The 12,130-nt window shown below is 39.3% G+C and overlaps 1 pseudogene; it reads left to right on the forward strand.

The window, feature by feature from the left end:
• Positions 1 to 118: 118 nt before the first annotated feature.
• LOC130460727 (protein KINESIN LIGHT CHAIN-RELATED 2-like) lies at positions 119 to 7,171 on the forward strand (annotated as a pseudogene).
• Positions 7,172 to 12,130: the final 4,959 nt, after the last annotated feature.

The following is a 12,130-nucleotide window of genomic DNA, read 5'->3' on the forward strand; positions in this document are numbered from 1 at the left end:
ATGTACAAAGAAAAATAACTTGCAATTTCATTGAATATGCAAATATGCAATTTGGTGCTCACTAAATTGGTCATATTGACCCCATATACATTGTTCTTTCATAGTTGGTTAAAGTGAGCTGGTACGAGTCCGTGATAATACATCTTGCTTGACGGTTAATAATAAACTGACAAATCAATGATCAAAGGTGACTTATTCGAATGTAAACAATAATTTGGTAAAAGTGAGCTGCCATGAGTTCGTGATAATGCATCTTGTTTGACGATCAGTGGATGCATAAAATAAACAAATTGGATCAAACAAATTGGTAAAAGTGAGCTGCCATGAGCTGCCGTGGATGCATAAAATAAACAAATTGGATCAAACTCATGTAATAAAAACTTGCTTATTTTCCTCGCTCACACCTTCACAGCCAATCACAGGAAGAGCAACAATCAAGTTCCTCTCTTTCTCCAAGCTCACACCAATTTCTCGCAACTTAACTACCCAAATCTGTTCAACCCTAGTTTCAACTAACCAATCATCATGTACCCATTTGAGTTCTTGCTCCAATTCCAAGGGTTTACTCTTTTCACCCCCAAAAACCCACCAATTCCAGTAAAACCCCATCTCAAAATTTCAATACCCAAGTTAAAATCCCCCCTAAATTACCTTCTAGGCAGAGGAAAATCAAGGAAAGATCCCAGATTGAAGATGATTTCGAGGCGGCGAAGACAGCAGAGGATATGCTTGAAGCTTTCAAAGAAATGGAGGCGAATTTCAAAGAAATGAAAACGAGAGAGATCTTGGTTTAGCTTGCTTGAAAATTGGTCTTAAACTTGACCAAGAAGGTGAGGAACCTGAAAAGTTCTATCTTATGCAATTAGAGCTTTAGCTGTTTTTGATAGTGAGAATCAAGTTTCTTTACCGGTTGGTATGACTTTACAGCTTTTGGGTTCTTCTAGTTATTGCTTAAAAAAGTTCAATGATGCTTTAGGGTATCTTAATAGGGCTAATAAGGTTTTGTTGAGGTTAGAGGAAGAGGGTAATTTTAGACCTGAAGATGTGAAACCTATTCTTTATGCTGTTCAGTTTGAATTAGCTAATACTAAGACTGCTATGGGTAGGAGAGAGGAGCATTGGAGAATTTGAGGAGGTCAGTTGAGATTAAGGAGTTTTTGGTTGGGGGAAGATAGGAAAGAAGTTGGTAATGCTTATAGGGATTTGGCGGAGGCGTGTGTTGCGGTTTTGAACTTTAAGGAAGGTTTACCGTGTTGTTTGAAAGCGTTGGAGTTACACACGAAATTGTTGGGGGATAACTCGGTAGAAGTTGCTCATGATAGGCGGCTTCTCGGGGTGATTTATACAGGGATGGAGCAGTATGAGAAGGCATTAGAGCAGAAGCAGTTATCTCAGAAAGTTTTGAAGAATTGGGGTCGAAGCTCTGATTTGCTTCGTGCTGAGATTGATGCAGCTAATATGCATATTGCTCTTGGTAGGTTTGATGCAGCTATTAACACGTTGAAGAAACTGAAAAGGATAGTGAAAATCGTGCTCTTATTTTTATTACAATGGCTAAAGCTTTGGTTAGTCAAGACAAGTTTGCTGATGCAAAGAGGTGTTTAGAGATTGCTTCTGGTATAGTAGTCAAAAAGGAGAAGTCAAAACCTTTAGAAGCTTCCGAGGCTTATATGGAGACATCAATGCAATATGAGACAATGAATGAATTTGAGACTGCTATATCGTTGTTGAAGAGAGCACAAGCATTGCTTGAGAAACTTCCTCAAGAACAACACTCTGAAGGAAGTGTTTCTGCTAGGATTGGATGGTTACTGTTATTGACGGGGAAGGTTACACAAGCTATCCCTTATTTAGAGAGTGCCGCTGAAACTTTGAAAGAGAGCTTTGGTACTAAGCATTTCGGAGTTGGTTATATCTATAACAATTTGGGGGCGGCTTATTTGGAGTTGGAAAGACATCAGTCAGCTGCACAGATGTTTGCTGTTGCAAAGGATATCATGGATGTCTCACTTGGCCCTCATCATGTTGACTCTATTGAGGCATGTCAAAACCTCTCAAAAGCATATGCTGCCATGGAAAGGTACAATGAATATTTGCAGTTTTAAGCTTTCCTTATCTTGAGCAAATACTTTATTTTTAGAAAAAGTAAATAAATAAATTAATGTGGAATTCCTTAAAAGAACTGCCATGGAAAGGTACAATGGATAGTGAATTTAGAGTCAGGAGATTTCATGCTCTGTTAATTTGAACCGTTGCTCATTTTTGGAACTTTGTTGACTTTCCACCATGAACCCCTGCCGTAGATTCTATAAGCTGTTTCAATGTGCCTGTAGCCAAGGGAATGAGCCAAATTATGGGGGTAGAATTGTTTGAATATTCTTTAAGTTTCAGAATATTGCTTCATGGATACCTTTTTCATGTTCACCAATATCCTTTCCTAGAGTTACCTAATTCACTTCAACTGCCCGTCCCTTACAAGTGTAAGCTCTTTACAATGTAGAATTAATGTAATTGGTGAAAAGGTGACAAAATTTGGTGGGATGGTATGGGACTTTGAAGTTAGTGAATGTAATTGAGAAACTATTTTCATTCATTAAATTTTCTAATAAAGGTGAGCCTAGTTGGATAGTACCCTAGAAACCATACATTTGGAAAATGGTGTACCATGTTCCTTTACCACTTAACAGATGAGAACGAACCATGTTGCAAGTACGCATTAACTAGAAAATAGAGCTGATAAAAATTGCCTGGTCTTATTCGTGAAGAATTTTATGCTTCAATATGTCACCTCCTGAATGTGTATTTAGACCAAAATTTGCCCACTGCACCCTGGTTCATGATCTGTTCTATATGAAATAGACCTATCTTTGAAGAATTTTTTCCTGTCTTAATGTGGGTGACCAAATGCTGAAACTGTTCTTCTCAAGGACATCTGTTGTTCAATTGGAGGAGCATAAGCTTAATGCTGCAAACTTAAGAATGAGCATACAAAATTGTCAATTGCTATTTCTTTATTGCAAAACTTTGATATACTCATTTAACTTTAGGCATTAAGTAGTTGATTTGTGCTGGTATAAGTGAAGTTGTTCAAGTTGGATTGATTTCTGGAAAACTTCCCTCCTTTTTATTCATAGATTGTACCTTTTGAATTGCAGTTATGCCCTTGCAATAGAATTTCAGCAAAAAGCAGTTGATGCATGGAGTGGTCATGGGGAAAATGCAGAAAATGAGCTTAGAGAAGCGTGCGGAATTCTGGACCAGTTGAAGGTTAAAGCGCTCGGTGGCTCCTCCAAATTGTTCCCAATAAAAGCCTTGCCCTTGCCTCACAATAGCAATCCTACTAGAGGCTTGCAGCCTAGTCACTCCCCGAACACTCGTACAAGGCAATGAGGTGCAGTTCAGATGAATTATAATATTATATTAATTAAGTCAATCTTTTTTGTATTTTCTTTTTTTCCCCTGTGGTAACGTTAACCGGTGCATCACTTAATATTTTGCAGAAAGATCTGCTTGATGTTTAGTTTAATACTGCCTGGAACTGCATATTAATATAGTTTGATAATAATTGAGATATAAATACATTTCAGACACCTTTCTGTTCAAACAATCAATGATTAATCCAACTTTTTGCAACAATCTCAGGGGGCGTTTGGTTGGGGGTAATAATCAAAGGGAATGGGAATGGGAATGAGAGGATATCATTCCCTTTGTTATTGTTTGTTATGCCTATTTCTTCATTCCCTTTACCCCTTTCATTATTGAGTTCAAAACCTTCTACACTCATTCCCCACCCCCCTGCACTTTCCCATTCCATTCCCCCCTTCACTTCCCCACCCCCTCCCTCCCTCCTTTAACCCTAGATCTTCAACCCACACAATCAGACCACTATCACCTTTGCCGCCGCCGCAAAACCTTCCACCGCCGCCGCAAAACCTTCTACCGCCGTTTCGGCTTCCTGCTCCGGAAGGTAGACCAACTCCGTCGCCGGTGGTGTGGTGGGGGAGAACAGGAGACTTCGGCGGGGCGGTGGGTGAGAAGAGGAGACTTCGGCGGTGCGGTGGGGGAGAAGAGGGGACTTCGGCGGTGCGGTGGGGGAGAAGAGGGGACTTCGGCGTTGCGGTGGGGGAGAAGAGAAGACTTCGGCGTTGCGGTGGGGGAGAAGAGGGGACTTCGCCGGCGCGGGAGAATAGGCGGATAGGGAGAAGAACCGGCGAGGGAGAAGAGGTGGTGGTGCCGCCGGTTTCTCCTTTGCTGGGTTTTCCTTCCTCTTGTTTTCTCTCCTCTGTTTTCTTCTCATTCTCTTTGTTCCCCAAACAATATTCTAAATCAAAGGGATTCATTCCCATTCTCTTTCTTTCCCTTTGTTGATTTCATTCCCTTTACCCTCTGCGAACCAAACGCCCCTTAGATTAATGCCACATTTGAGTTAACTGGGAATCATTCCCTGTCTTAATTATGAAAATTGCTGAATAATGTGTCTTTGATCACCTGGGATCTTTATGATAATGTGAGTTGTTTCAATTCTATGATAATATTAGTAATATCACAGATTTTGGTTTTTTGGACTTTTCATATTTTAATTTGATTTGGTGGGTTGTTATCAGTTCCCTAAACATTGTAAATTTGGTAATGTATGTTAACTGACTGTGTCTGTGGTAGCCTGGTAGATCTTGGATAACTTTATAAGCATGTTTAGGTCAGTAGAGGTGGATATAGTGTGTTGTTGTTTGTAGTGGAGCTGGTACGAAATGGCCTGGAATATGAGTGGTGTGGCGAGTATGGCTGTCGCACCCTCCGTATGGGGTTAGTAACTTGGTATAAACTACTATTACTTGACAGCTTTTGGGTTCTACTAGTTATAAAATGAATTATTTTTTGATGTTTCCTAATAAGGCTAATACTATTTTGGGTAGGTTAGAAGAAGGGGCTAGTTTCCATACCAAGGATTTAAAACCTATTCTTCATGTTGTTCAGCTTAAATTGGCCAATTCTAAGGCTACTATGGATAAGAGAGCTACTATGGCTTTGGATATCTTGAGGAAGTTAGTGGAAATTTAGGAGTTTTTGTTGGATGAAGATAGAAATAGAAGTTGGAAATGCTTATAGGTGAAAGCTTGTGTTACATTTTTGAACTTCAGGGAAACCTTGGCGTATTGTTTAACGCGTTGAAGTTGCTCATGAAACTGTTGAGGAATGACTGCTCGTGATAGGCCGTTTTTTGGTGTTATTTATACTGGAATGGAGAGCATGAAAAGGCATTCAAGCAGAACCTTTTAGCTCAGAAATTTGAAAAATCAGGGCTGTAGCTCTGATTTTCTTTGAGCTGAGATTGATGCTGATTAAACATCTTTTTCTTGAATGGTTTATAAATTATAAACAAGTTGAAGGGCATTGTTCAGTAGTGCATAGTGAATTTAGGTCTCATTGGTTAGTCTAGAGAAGTTTCTGATGCAAAGAGGTGTCTAGACTTAGATTGCTTCTGGTATATTAGATGTGAAGGAAAGTTAAGGCCCTTAGAAGTCTCTAAGTGTTACGGTCCGAGTGTTTTGACACCGGATCGTGCGGCGCGCTCTTGCCTATGGGCGGCAAGGGCGCAAGCCTTGTGCGGAAAGTGAATCTCAAGGCTTGAGGCACGAGCGGGTGCTTACTTAAGAATGGACTCTCTTGCCTATTGGCGACAAGAACGAGGGTCGATCGGGGTGCTTGTGTGCGCAACAGGCACAAGCGGGACCAACGACGAGAATGTATCTGATTTGTGTTAACTTTGTTGAGTCCTGAAAAGCATAGAAACATTGGACAACACAATATCTATAAACGCTAAACATGCAAGTAATTAAGCAAATACAACTTCTGATGAAAGGTATTGGTTCATAGATCATACCCCTCATAGAGGTTTATTTTGAATTAGCTTTAAACTTCCGGTGAACTTAGGATTGATAGAAACATTATAATTCTATCTAAAACCTAGAAAACCATTAGAAAGATCCTAGAAAGTAGTATATAAGAAAAATACAAGTAAAGGAAGGTTGGATTCTAACACTAAGGCCTTATAGAGTTATCTTTGCAATGTGAGACAATAAATGAATTTGAAACTTGCAAAATCTTTGTTAAAGAGAGTGCATGTTTTGCTTGAGAAGCTGCCTCAAGATCAGTATTCTGAAGGAAGTCACTCCATTAGTTAATGGGTAAGGTTATGCAGGGCTGTAAGTTATTCCTTACCCAGAGAGTGTTGCAAAGGAAAACCTGCAAAGACATATGCTTACATTGGAAGGTACTGTGAATATTTGCACTAATATAAGCATTCCTTTTCTGAGTGACTACTTACTGCTTGCCATTTTGTTGCACTGTGATTATTTGCATTTCTGCAGTATATAAGTATTCCTTATCTGAGCTAATACTGTGAATATTTTGCTGCTAGCTCTGCTTAATGCTTAATTACTTGCTATTTTACTGCCTAACAATAATGTTATTTTGATAATAATTGATGTAAAATTACATTTCACCCCCTCCCTGTCAACTGCAAAGACTACTGTCAAATCTACCTCAAACCTGTGCAGACTATCAGGATTTATTTTTATTACCTAATTTTTCTACTCCAGTTTATTTTAACCTTTAAAAAAAAAAGGGGTGAAATGTTTCAAGATTGTTATTACTGTGAGTAATGGACCATCTATAAAAAATGCCCAAGTTCTTTTTGCCTCACATGTTAATGGAATGGCCAAAATAAAGGCAATTTCTTTGCTATAAATACCTATGTTTATTCTTCTCATTTTCATCTCATATATCCTACTGCTATCATTTTCATCTCATATATCCTACTGCTATTATTTCTTTCCTCCTATGTTACTCAGACACGGGTGTCGGTGTCGTGTCCGACACGGGTGTCGGAGTGTCCGACCCTTCGATCCAAATATTTGCAGACACTCCGACACGGTCAAAGGAGTGTCTTGACTTTTTTTTTAGACACGGCTCCCATTCAAAGTGTCGGATAAAAGAAGTGACACTTTATAAAAAGTAAGGTAATAAATGGAAAAAAAAAAAGAAAAAAAAAAAAAAAAAAAAAGAAAAAGAAAAAAAAAGGGAAAAGATATTGCACGTGGGTTTGCCCCCACTTCCCATGCCTTAATCTATTAAAAATAAAGGTAAAAAAAAAAAAAAAAAACATGGTAAACTAATAAAGTAAAAAAACCACAGGTCCACCAATCCACAAAGTGACGAAACACAAACCTAGCAAACGACGGGAAAACTCAAAGAGGGAATGCCAGAATCCATGGCTATGGCATTCTCAAGAAATTAATTTCAACGAAAACGCAAATTGAATAGTGCAATCTACTCGGTTTTTCTTCTGGAACAAAAGCCCCAACAATGTTTTTCTTGTTTCTCCTTCCCTGACCTTCAATTTCTAGATCTAGGGTTTTAAACTCTTCAAGATCTAGTGTTTTTGGTTACAGGTAACATGAATTTTAACACCTTATATATATATCTTCATCTTGAATGGCAAAATTTGAACTTTTTTACTCATTTTTTTCTCCTCCCGATTGATCCCGACACTTCATTTCCGATCCTTTTCCGACACCGGTGTCGACACCTTCCCGGACACGTGTCGAGCGTCGTGTCGCGGGTCGGGTCGTGTCGACACCGACACAAGCCGTCTGATGGAGTGTCGGAGTAACATAGCTTTCCTCTACCAATAATGAACCTATGATTGTTATTACTGTGAAGTGTAAAGCATGATGCCGGAAAATATTAAAAGAGTTGATATTCCTCCTAGCCATCCGAGCTGCGCCGTGGCCCATGCTAAGGAAAGAACTCCAGAACCTATGATTGCTGTTATAATGTGTGCACTTGCTGACAACAATTATACGATTAAGTTCTTGATTTTTTACAGGGACTGTATGGACAACAAGTGCACGTATTATACAGCAATCATAGGTTCTGGAGTTCTTTCCTTAGCATGGGCCACGGCACAGCTCGGATGGCTAGGAGGAATATCAACTCTTTTAATATTTTCCGGCATCATGCTTTACACTTCGAACCTCCTTGCAGATTGTTACCGGGCTCCTGATCCGGTCACCGAGAAGAGAAATTACACATACATGGATGAGGTCCAAGCCAATCTGGGTACATACTTGGTATTAAACAACCAAGACTGACACAAAGGCACATACTTAATGTTATATTTTGATTGATTATATTTAATTTACATTTTACAGGTAGGTTCAGTTGCATTGCTTGTGGGATACTACAGTACGCCAACCAAGTTTTTAAGCTGGGTTGAACTGATACAGATACAGGTATGGGAAGATATCAATAAAATAATTGCAATGCACCGAATTAAAAGAAGCTAGTACTAGGTGGGGTGGAAGTTTTGTGTGGTTCTTGTGTATGATGGATAATCTACCTGTTGAAGTTATTGGTAATATATCTGCTACATGCCGAAGATGGCAAGAGGCTTGGAGGAATCACCTCCATTCTCTTTTGTTCGACTCGAGTGACTGGCAGTTTATTATGACAGTGTTGCGTATTATTTGAAGTGCAAGAGATGATGGTTCTTATTCATCTGATTCGAATTCAGATTCTGATGATGGGTCTGATTATTCTTCTCCGAGGAGTGGCACTTTCAACTTGTGATGTTGGTCATCAAGTCTAGCTAAATTATATGAACCAAGTTTGTTGATTACCGATTGATAGCGTGTACATTAACTAATTCGTATTAGAGGGACTGAGGGGTGATTGGTGGTTTGTTTACATAAAGATGAAAAACCCCACGCCCTCATAGCTTCATTACTACTCCGTATAATTTTTCGATTTATAAGCAGCAAGAACACAACGGGTGAATTCTGCCGTTTAAAAGCAGTTTGGGTATTTGGTGCAAATATGTTTACAAAAAGGTGTATATTATGCAATAAGGTTATAAATAGGTGTATTTGGTGAATTATAAACATGACTTAACGGACTACTAATGGAAGGTCAAATGAAGGGTATTTGGTGAACAATACGGAAAAAATTGGGGTATATTATGTGATTTAAAATGTGGGTGTATATGACGCATTTCGTTAAATTTCTGGGGAATTTCATGAAAATACCGTACATAAAAAGAAAATGAATCAATCGCGCAATATAATATCTAATAGAATATTTCATTCATATTCATATATTTTGTTAAATTTCTCCTTCATTATACCAATTTGCATCAATTTGAAGATTGATTGATTGATTCCCGAATCCGATCTCACAATGTAAACTCCTAGCTTTCCTTGTTTCCAAATTCATATATTCCTTTATTGCTTCTCTTTAAGTTAGTATAAATATCCCTACAAAGTCCTTAACCTCCGTCAAGTAGAATTAAGGACTTAATTTTATTTTATTTTTGACATAGGCTTAATTTGCAATAAATAAAGAGCTTATAAAACTAAAATACTAGGTCTTTAGAGACCATTACAAAGATTATAAAACCAACACAATACATAGGTTCTTCTTTTGCCGGCTCTTGAGTGTTGAAAATGCCTTGTTTACATTGCCAACGAGGCGTAATCGTGCCAAGGTCACTTAAGGATGTGATTTCCTTATAAAACATGGAGGTGAAGTTGGACCAAGTAGGGATGTCAATGGGGCGGGGCGGATGCGGATGTATGTCCCTCCATCCCCATCCCCACCTAAAATTTTCATCCCCATCCCCGCCCCATCACCCATGGCGGGTACAAAATTCATCCCCATCCCCGCCCCAACGGGTATAAACTAAAATCCATCCCCGCCCCACCACCCAACTGGGTATCCATCCCCGTCTTATCCCCGCCCCATACCCACGCCAATATCCGCCTAATTTTTCTTATTAAGCAAACATTTTCCATATGTACGAAGTAATGAAAGTTAACTTTAGAAAAAAAAAACCTTACGACTAAAGAGACACATATAATCGAAAAAATACCCGTCATAACAAAAAAAATCTAAACAAAAAACTTAAAATTCTCACCTAAATTCATATTATCACCTAAACATGCACATAAATACAAACTCACCCCATCGCCCATGGCGGGTATGAAGCGGGGCGAGTGGGGATGGGGCGGGGCGGGCGGGGATGGGGCGGGTTCAACACAAAATCCACACCCGCCCCATCACCCATGGCGGGTACAATTTCTATACCCATCCCCGCCCCATCACCCGCCAAACCTACCTCCACCCCCGCCTACTTGGGGCGGATGTGGGGCGGGTCTCCCACGAAACCCGCCCCACTGACATCCCTAGGACCAAGTCTCTTTTAATAACTTGTGGAACTTGGATGACAAATGAAGAAGCGAAAGAGTTAAAATTCAAAAGGTTCTTGAAAAGACCTTGTGAAGTGCGCACAAGCGTCTTGAGTCAATAAACATGACTAGGGTAGCATACTATGAACTCCCAAAAAATGGGGAGCAGCGCTCACATAAAAGATTTTGAAAGCGTCAAGAACAAATCTTAACGCTAACCTAAAACGAGGATTAATAAAAGCTAATCCCCACGACCACATAACTAAACCCCGAGAACACCCAACCTTTCTAATACACACTACTCCTCCCCTCGTCGAACAACCTGACACCTTCAAGCTCCCACCCAATGGAGAAACATTCTTCCAAAGCATACCTATTGAGAAGTCCCAACTTCCATGTTAACTCAAACCTCCAAAGAAGACATACCCACACAATATATCTAACCAAAACACACACAAGGAGAAACCACAATTCATTACCACACTTAACATACTCAAAAGAAAACACACCAACAATTTCGAAAAGAACCCATACTACTACAAACCAACACAACTTGTGAAGGCAGAACAAGAAAACTCCTAACAATAAAACAAGGAGACTTAACAAATTAAACATTATACCAACACACCAAAGCCACAAAAGTTGCACTAACGAAGGGAGAGAACAAAGTCACCAAACCACAAACTCAGTTACTAACCGAGTAGGTGGAACATCCACCGGAATTAGTCCAAAATTAATACCAAATTAGAAAACCTAACCTAATCTTTACCTTTACCGTTAAGATTGGCGCAACCAACACTACAAAACGACGACGACAAGGAAAGCTTTGGTATTAACTAACTCTAAAATCCCAGAAAATAAGAGGAAACAACCCAAACAGAGGAAATCCTACCCTAAACAAGAATCTCTTACCCGAACTTTACCTTTACCGGTGAGATTATCAATGGCGGCGTTCGGGTTTCTTTATAGGAGAACCCAAAGGTGATTACCTCAAAGAACTCCTCCCTACTTCGAGCAAGGCTGAGGTGAGATACAAGAACTCGCTAACCGGGGAACCACCTACTAGACCGGCTCCGAAAATTACAAGATCCGGCAAGAAGAAGCACACACAAAGAGGAGGTAGAAGCTTCCTTTCGAACAAGTTTGACTCCGTCTTCTTCTTCACCACCAGAAACACAAAGACACGAAGCTAATAAGAACGGTAGCAGGCTCGCCGACGACCTTTTGAAGCTCAGGCCACCAACGAGCCTGCTGAAGGAGGCGATGGCTCTAGGGTTTTGTGGGTTTTTAGGTTTTCTTAGGTAGAGAGAGAAAAGGAGAGAGTTTTTATTTATTTATTTATTTTTTTTTTTTTTTTTAACCAAGGACTTAAAAAAGCATGCTCTATACAAATAAAAATATCAAGTTATTTTTTCAAAGCTAGTTTAGGTCGAACACAAGCTCGAGCCCTTGAAAGTCGGATGCTTAACGAACAAAGCTCGAACAGAAAATCGCAAAACTCGATCAAGCGAAAATCCTTACAAGCTTAGCTCGAACAACAAGATACAAAGCTCGGTCAAGCTAAAATCCTTATCAAGTTTAGTTCGAACAAGGTAAAACTCGAATCGTCTCGGCTCGTTAATTTGCGGCCCTATTTGCAAATAAGTTTTGGAATTCATGTGCATTGAATAAGATTTGACTTAATTGTTTGTAAGTTTGTATTTTTTTTTTACGTAAGGTTTGTATATTTAACTGAGCAATATTTTTAATTGGTCGTCCTTTTTTTTTAATACATAATCATAATACCTCGTACTTCTAATAACCAAGTGATTTAGATATATAGAGCCTGCATAAGTTTTGGAACTCATGGATGATGGATCGAATAAGATTTGATTTGATTGTTTGGT

This window comes from Spinacia oleracea, chromosome 5, assembly GCF_020520425.1.
Source record: "Spinacia oleracea cultivar Varoflay chromosome 5, BTI_SOV_V1, whole genome shotgun sequence".
Classification (NCBI taxonomy): Eukaryota; Viridiplantae; Streptophyta; class Magnoliopsida; order Caryophyllales; family Amaranthaceae; genus Spinacia; species Spinacia oleracea.